Consider the following 9,086-nt stretch of genomic DNA (forward strand, 5'->3'; position numbering starts at 1 on the left):
CAATGTGCTACACACATCAGGGTATGCATTTTACAATTATGTTTGATAAGGTGTGGTGACACTCTTAGCTTTTATTTGCTCTGCCTTTGCTTGCAGTCCTCAGGTCCTAGAGTTGGGAGCAAAGCTTGTTCATCACTGTAGGTCCCCAGGATGGAGTAAGCCTTGGTCTAAACCCTCCAGAGATGGGGATTTTTTTTTTTTGGCAGCCGGCTGGTATGGGGATTCCAACCCTTAACCTTGGTGTTATCAAAGAAAGGGATGTGTAAGGGGCCTGTTCTTCACTTAGGCAACAACACTTGAGGAGTTTTAAAGGCATAGAGCTCACTGTTTAAAAAAAATCTATATTTTCTAGGCCTGATTTGCAGCCAGCATTTCTGTTAAGAAGAAAAAAAAAATGAAATTTTAATGACTTATTCCCTCATGCTAATATTAAAATTTTGTGATCTGTTAAGAAAATTCGAGGAAATTTTACTTACTGGGTTAAGCATCTTCATCTTGGTCTGAATCCAGTCCTCATTAGAAGTACATTAAAATAATGATTTGTGGCAAGCAGGTGTTTTGATACTGCCGAGTAATTTGGTGCATACTTTATAATTCATCTCTGTGGCAAATCTGACTTGTTTTTCTTCATTAAAAAATACGTAACTACTAAATGAGTGTGGAAGTAACAACTCAATTTGGGTCTACCCCAAATGAGTTTGAGTGCTTCATGCAACATGTGTCATAAAACCTTGTGGGTGATTTGAGATCAGGATATTTTGTTGGTAGTCAAGAAGCTGCTGTTGAGTCAATTAAAGATTAAAAAAAAACCCAGCGTATGTACTTGTAGAAGAGGACAACTGCTTAGCGTCCAGTAGGTGCTTGGTAATTCTTTGTGGCTGTTTGAAGGTTCAGTACGGAGGAGGATGTTATGTAGTGCATGCCTTAGAGACCCATCTTCACATTCTGCTCCTCTTCCACCTCCCCTCCCTCTCCCAAGTCCCTTCACTTATAGCTGTTGATGTTACTCTTATAGAATGTACATGATGAATACAGACATATATGCACACACTATATGCACACTAAACCCACACCATATATATAATGTGTATATAGTATATAGGGTGTATGTATAGATGGTGTGTGTGTGTGTGTGTGTGTATGTATATATATACATACACACATATATGTTTATGTGTATTTAAATAATTTTGATTAGTATTGCCCAGGAAAAAGGATGCCAACTATGAATAGTTACATATAGGTATACAGCAAGATAATATCATCAAGATGATAAGTTAGATGTTAGACCTTAGCTGTCTTTTTTCCCTTCTTTTTTAATATACTCTTTCAGGACAGAAGCATGCAGTCCAGTCCAAATTCCTGTTTTTCAGAGGAGACAGGCCCAGAGGCTCTGAATGACTTGCCCAGGATCATAAAGAAGTGGCCAAACCAAGACCAGAACTCAGGGTTCCCAGATGAATGTTGGGAATGCCCGCTGTGCACCATGGCCACCAGTTACCACGGCTCACCACCAGAGTGGCCCAGGTTTGCTCTGGGGCCTTGATTCTTATGGATGTCCTCTGCTCTTTCCAGCCCCAGACTGCCCATTTCTTCCAAAGTTTATGTAGTCTGTCCAATTCTGGACTCAGCAAGTGTAGCTCACATTTACCCCAATTCAATCTGAGCCCCTCCTTGGGAAACAGTTTTTTTCTTTCTCTCTTTCTCCCTTTCTTTCTTTCTCTCCTCCTTTCTTTCTTTTCCTCCCTCCCTCCCTCCCTCCCTTCCCTTTTTCCTTCCTTCCTGCCAGTACAGGGATGGAACCCTGGACCTTGGTGTTACCAAAACCATGCTCTAACCAACTGAGCTAACTGACCAGTTTGGAAATATTTTCAATAAGCAAAAGTCTCAAACTCTCCTCTTTGAGATGATTCTTCAGGAGGAAAAGCTTTTAATATATAGGTACCATTCATACCTGTAATTTTAAAGTAGGATACTAAACTGGGTAAAAGTCACCCCCAAAAGTGACTCAATATAAAAAGATCATAAAATCGCTTTAGTAGCCCCAAGGGCACTAAGGGAGCCTTCTGTTGGACTGCTGGATAGTGGGTTTCATTTTGTCCTTTTTGGTTTACTGACACTCAGATCATACTGACTGTCTCCTATTCTGCTAGGAGAAGAGATTCCCATGTCTCTCTTTTGATTACTCTAAGGCAAGATAAAACCAGTAAACTGTGATTACATTTTTATTTTAACTTTTCGTTTTGAAGTAATTTCGGGCTTACTGAAAAGTGACAGAGTTTACAAGTACCCTTTACCCAGCTTCCCTTTTATTAACGTCTTATATGACCGTAGTACAGTGATCAAAATGAATAAGTTAACACTAGTATGATACTGTGAACGAAACTGCATGCTGTATTTGGATTTCACCAGTTTTTCCACTAATGTCTTTTTCCTGTTCCAGGATCCTTTTCTGATCCAGTTTACCTACATTGCATTTCGTTATCATCTGTCCTTGGCCTCTAATCTGTCAGAAGGAAAAAAAAAAAATGTGTTCTTTCTACAGGCTGTGAAGGTGATTATCAGAGAGCTTATCAAATCCCCTGGAAGAATTGGAGGTGTTTAGGGGTTATTACTTTAGTGAGGACTCCTGTTAATGTAGCACAAGGATTGCGTCTGAAGATGGCTTGTGATGGAAGAACTTTTTTTTTTTTTCCTTTTTGTTTTTTTTCGTGACCGGTAACGGGATCGCAACCCTCGGTGTCGCGCCCGTACTGCGCTCAACCAGTGAGTAGACCAGTCTCTATATGGGATCCGAATCCTCGGCGGGAGTGCTGCCGCGCTCTCAAGCGCCGCACTCCACCGGGCCGGCCCGAAAGAACTTTTGCTACTGTAAGCTTTGCCTCTTTGCACCTGATACAGAATCTTGAGGCTGTCATGTGGCTCTTCAGTCAAGAACATAGCATAGGAAAGAGGTTTTCAGGCCAAAACAAGTGCATTCCCTCTTGCTTTCCTGTCCTGCTCCATGCCTCTGACATGGTGGCCCAGAGAGGAAGGATGAGCATGGGTTGGTGCCTGTGTCAGGTAGAACAGGAGGCTCAGAGCTTGGCCTGAGACCCACAGGGAGTCTCAAATACAGAGGCTGGACATGGGCAGCAGGCCCCTTGGTAACTGCCTGCCTGGTTCCTGCTTTAGCAAGCTGACCTCAGTCAGGCCAGGGCCAGCACACCCCACCCGAGGGAGGCCATCACCCAGCTTTTCTGGGCTCTTCCAGTCTGGGCATCACATCAGTCACCACTGCTGGGACCATGAAGAAATTGGCTCCCCGGTGCTTCTGAGTCTTCCTCCCTTACATCCCTCAGGGCTGGCCTAGAGCAACATGAGGAGTAGGCAAGGTGCTGTGTTGTGGATGACCTCTCCAGCCCTTGCTCCTCACCATGATGGTTTGCCTCGGGCTGTGTCCTCTGCCCTGCAGCTTTCTCTCCTGATCATATGGCACCATCATAACTGGTTGGACAGAGCTGCCAATGACTGCTTGCACTTGCGAGCTTCTTTGTCCACCCCCGGCCCTTTCCAAGGCTGTTAGGATATATAGCAACCTCTGTTAATTCCCTCATAGGTTTGGTTTTTAGAGCTAATATGAGAGTACTTCAAAAAGTTCGTGGAAACACTGATATTATCTTTTTTTCCTTTCTGGGTGGCTGGCTGGTACAGGGATCGAATCTTGCACCTTGATATTATCAGCACCATGCTCTAACCAACCAAGCTAATCCACCAGCTGCTTATACTGTCTTTTGATTCTGTTTTTCTATGAACTTTTTGAAGTAACCTCGTCTGTGATATATTCAGTTATCTCAAAGATTTTTCCCTGTATCTATGGCTTCATAACTTTACTACAGCCATCCGCTTGGTATCCAGGGAAGATTGGTTCTAGGACCCCCATGGGTAACAAAATCCACAGATGTTCAAGTCCCACAGTCAGCCGTGTGGAACCTGTGGATATGAAAATTTGGCTCTCCCTATACATGTGGTTCTACATCCTGCCGACACTATTTTTAATCCTCAATTGGTTGAATCCACAGATGCGGAACCTGTGGATATGGAGGGCCAACTGTAAATATATCTATTCAGGTTGAGAAACTGCTAATTAAAGAAATATTTTTTTCTATAAAAGGAAAGCATTAAAATGGCAAAACAAAATATTAAAAAGTCATTGTATTTATAGGAAAACTGCAAATCACAGGAAGATGCAAAGAAAGAATACTCACATCTAACACCTAAATCCCTGTAACCAGCCAGTCAGTGGAAGGCGTGTGGGGAATCTGCTTGGTCCTCCAGACACTGGCTCTGAGACTGGCCTTGTCCTCGCAGCATTACTGCTTTCCATGTGCACATAGTCGGCAGCTGGCAATGAGGCAGTGTTTTTTCCCATAGGGGTTATTATGTTGTTAAATTCAACCCTACCTCTGTAGTTGAAGATAACTGTTTTCTGACTGTTGGTTTTAATCCTTTGAAAAAGTGGGTGTCCAAAGAGTAGATTCTGTTCAAGATCCCTTTTGACAACTGGTTGGTTTGTAGAGTACCTTGAACACTAGCAGGCTCTTTCAAACTCAAGAGGCTAGCTAATTCAACAATTCAGAACTGAATGCAGCTTATAAAAGTGATTAGCATTATGGAATAATGTTCATAAGGTTAATAGCTGTACATTTTCTTTCTCAGTGAGGGATGAAAGGTTGGCTGAGGTTAGATTTCAAGGGCTTTGTATCTTCTGCTTAGCCTGGAGTTTATCTTTAGGCAGTGTGTATACATACCTTCTGAAGCAATGTTTTAAGAAGGGGAATGACGTGATTTTTCAGGAGAGAGGTCCACATTCCTGCCCGTCTTCCTGTATTGGCTTCAAAGTGGACCTGGCTTTGGTCCAGATGTTAGAATGACCATGTGATCTCTGTCCATTTATGGTGGATTATCATAAACTACCGGAAAAATTTACTGTAAAATGAGAAAATAGCAGATCTAACTTTAGGTAGAGTGTCCTTTTAAAATTTTGAAGAATTAATCTTTAACTTGTTCATAGGCAAGCACCTTCTGTTATAGGGCTTTAATACCCTTCAAAGCGTTTTGGGAGTTTTTCTCCCCCCGAAATGGTGAAGTTCAGGAGGATATATAGCTGCATAGGGCTCTGAAGAGTTTGTAACATTTAGAAGTTATGAGATAATTCTAAAATGTGAGGTTTTTTGCAAATGCATAGGACATAAGGCTGATCCTAAAGTTGGCTCTCATGTACATGCTAGTCTTGTCTTTTCTTCATCTGCTAATAATCAAGGAGGTATTTATGGGAAGTAATTGTTAGAATGCCCCAAATTGGACATTGATATTGTGAAAAATGGCCATTAAATGTGGATACAGAGTAAACTAGGCATTGAATTTAAATGAACCAAGAAATGACAGGTACATTATATATATATATGATAAAGAGGCTTCCATGAAATGAATTAAAAAGTATTTTATTTATTGAATCAAAATTGATTATACATATTTTGGGGGCTCAACATTGAGATATGTTGATCAAATCAATATTACTAGCATATATATTGTTACAAATCGTAATTATTCTTTATGCCCCTTGTCCAATCTCTCCCCATGCCCCTCTCACTCCCCCTCTAATTATCCTAGTTTCTTCTGTCCTTCTGAAAAAATAATGGTTACTCTGTTGATTTGTTGCCTAGATGATCTGTCCAATGCTGAGAGGTGTGATCAGGTTTCCCAATATTATCATAGAACAGATGCTTCTTCTGTCACTCTGAAATGGGCTTTGTGGAGAGAGACATCCTCTTCTTTATCTCTGCTGGTGACTCTCCTTGTGTCAGTGCACTCTGGTGGTAGGCAGACCATCTGCATGGTGGTTGTGGCATCTAGCCACCTTTGCGGCAGCCATGGTTATTGTGGTGGCTGTGGTGGACCACCCACATGGAAGTGATGTTTTTGACATGCTTCTTGGTGCTGGCAGTGTGCTTGGTTGTGGGGTGTGTCTGGTCCCTGGCTCCATACCTTGGGTCCCTGGGCAGGCCCTGAGGCACTGGTGCAGTGTGCCGGATTGTGGGGGGGGTGTCCAGTCCCCGGATCCATGCCTCTGGTCACTGGGTCGGCCCCAAAGTGCTGGCACAGTGTCCCTGGTTGTGGGAGGGAGGTCTGGTTCCCTTCTCCATGCCTTGGGTCCCTGGGCGGCCCCGAGGCGCTGGTGTGGTGTGCCTGGTTTTGGGTGTGGGGGGATCTGGTCCCCTTCTCCATGACTTGGGTCCCTACGCAGGCCCTGAGGCACTGGCACGGTGTGCCTGGTTGTGGAAGGCAGGTCTGGTCTCCTCCATGCCTTGGGTCCCCAGGTGGGCCCCGAGGTGCTGGCATGGTGTGCCTGGTTATGGGAGAGGGGTCCAGTCCCCTTCTCCATGCCTCGGGTCCCCAGGCAGGCCCCAAGGTGCTGGTGGTGTGCCTGGGCCGGAACTAATTTTTTGTCCTTTGCTTCTAAAATGGGGGAACTTCCTGTGGGAACCAGTACTTGAGCTCTGTGGTTGAGCTAAATTGCTGCTTTGCTGCTGTTTCCCTGGGGAAGGCTTTTTGTGCAGCTCAGGGTTTAATGGTTGACCTTATAGGTACTTCCAGCTCTCCAGAGACCTGGTGGATCTGTGTTGTGTAGAAACTCTGATCTGGACCTGAGTTTTTTCATCAGACTGCACCCCGTGCAATTCTTCATTCCTGACCAGTCTCCTCCAAGTGGTCCTGCGCTTGATTGGGGGCGGATCAGCTGTTCTTGCTGTGCCCCAGTGTTCTCCTGGTGGGTCTGTCTCCCCCACCGCCTGTGCTTCAAACACATCCCATGGGACAGACTGTACACTGGTCTCTTGAGATGACTCACCGGCTAATGAATGGCTCCCTTTTTTCAGCTGTTCTGGCTTCTCGTTCCTGTGTAGGTCCACAGGAACCCTGTTCGTGATCTTGCTGTCCTGGGGGCCGCCAAGACCCTCTTCTCACCTGCCACCTCCAAGCAACTCCATCTGAAGGGCTCAGCTGTGGCTTCTGCTGGCTCCTGCCCCATGCACTCATTGGCTCCAGCCTTAAAAGTGGCTTCAGCTCGAAACAGAGCAGTTTTTTTCTTTCTCTCATCGTGGTTTCTCCCGCTTTCATGAACTCTGTAGGTCTCTCCTCCTCTTCCCCTGAGCTCCAGTGACCTCAGCTTGGCTGATGTGACATTTTTATAGTTGTAAATTGGTTGATTTGTGGGAGAGAGTGACGCTGGGGACCGTCTATTCTGCCATCTTGACTGTGACTCCCTCCATGAAATGAAATTTTCAATAAGGAACATGCAGTTTGTGAATTCTACCATGTTTATTGAATTGGGATTCTTTCTGTATTTCCGGGGTAAGCTGGTTTGGGAAAATGAGTAGAATTTTACATATAAATATATATTAAAATTAATATTAAATAGATATAAAAGGATATTTATAATCTATATAAGATGTAGAGAATAATAATAAAAGCAACATTCAGTTTAAGAAACAAAACATTACTGCACCTTAGAAATCTAGCGTATACCCATTTCCCATCCTGTCCTCCCTAGATTTATTTGTCATCCTTAAGATTCTCTTACAGTTCACCCTTGTAGGAAGCTGTAGTTCATTCTCTGGCTGCTGTCTAGTGCTCCATCCTGTGGCGGAAACCTGAGGTGTTCCCAATTTTCCCCTATCTCAAACAAAATTGCCGTGAATTTTCTTGCTCACGTCCTGGAGAACGTAAATTCCGTAGGATGTATACCTAATACTAGAATCAGTGGCTTACTCAGTCCTGTCAATGGCTTCCTAGATAGTGCTGAAATGGTTTTACCAGTTTAGAAGCTTCCACTGCAGCGTGGAGAGTTTTCGTTGCCCATGTTCTTGTCAATACTTATGCTATCAGACTTCAAATATTTTGTCAATTTAATGGGTACAAAATGAAGTCTCATTGTATTTATAGTTTGCACCTCCAAGTGATTAATCAGGTTGAGTATTCTTTCATATTTATTGAACATTCATGTTTCCTCTTCAGTGACAAGCCTGTTCTTCATGTATTTTGCCCATTCTTCTATTAGATTATTTATTTCATTACTAAAGGAGCTCCCATGTCATCCAGATGTTTTTGGTCAGATATGTGATGTCAGTGTCTCCTCCTCCAGTCTCATTTTTTCTCATCTTATATTCACTTTCTTTATGATGTCTTTGGAAGAACAGAAGTTTTGCTTTTTTTTTTTTTTTCCCCAATAGCTGACCAGTAGGGGTTCCGAACTCTTGACCTTGGTGTTATCAGCACCACGCTCTAACCAATTGAGCTAACTGGCCAACGCTTGAAGTTTTGAATTTTAATGTGGATGAATCTTTCTTCCATTAGGATTTGTGTTCTTTTATATCTTATTTTAGAAATTCTCTCCTACCCTAAGGTCATGAACATATTTTTCCATGTTTTTTTCTCAAAGCTCTAAAGTTATGCCTCCCACATTTTAGAATCCTTGTCATCTGGACTAATTTTGATGCCTGATATAAGGCAGGAATCCAGTTTCTTTTTTTTTCTTCTCTGTGGATGTCCAGTAGTCCCAGCACTATTTACTGAACGTGTAGGTACATGGCATATGCCCCACGACAGACAGTGCTACCCATGTCATGTTTCATGTTTCTATATATGCACAGTCTGTGTCTGGACACCCAGATATGTTCTCATTGTCTAGCCTTGTACCAGTACTGCATTATCTTAAATTACCATAGCTTTATATTATATCTTTTCTGTTGGGTCAAGTCCCCTGACCTTATCTTTTTCAGAAGCGTTTTGTTTTCTTGGCCCTTCTCTGCCATATGAGTTAGAATTTGCTTGTTGAGTTTTACACACACACACACACACAAACGCTGTGCCTGTTAGATTTTGTATTGGAATGGTCATTTTATTTCTGGGTCAGGTAGGGGAAATTTTTCTTTGAACATAAGTGCAGAGGCCAATGAATTTTGATAATCTATACACCTGCATAACGAGTTCCTCCAGCAAGATATAGACTATTTCTATCACCCCAGAAAGTTCCCCTGTGTCCCTTT

General features: G+C 43.0%; 1 non-coding gene across 1 annotated transcript; it reads right to left on the bottom strand.

Moving 5' to 3' along the window:
- Positions 1-8,271: 8,271 nt before the first annotated feature.
- On the bottom strand, positions 8,272-8,345 carry TRNAI-GAU. The gene has a single exon. It is a non-coding gene; the product is annotated as a tRNA-Ile (tRNA).
- Positions 8,346-9,086: the final 741 nt, after the last annotated feature.

Source organism: Galeopterus variegatus, unplaced genomic scaffold, assembly GCF_000696425.1.
Source record: "Galeopterus variegatus unplaced genomic scaffold, G_variegatus-3.0.2 Scaffold2332, whole genome shotgun sequence".
Lineage (NCBI taxonomy): Eukaryota > Metazoa > Chordata > Mammalia > Dermoptera > Cynocephalidae > Galeopterus > Galeopterus variegatus.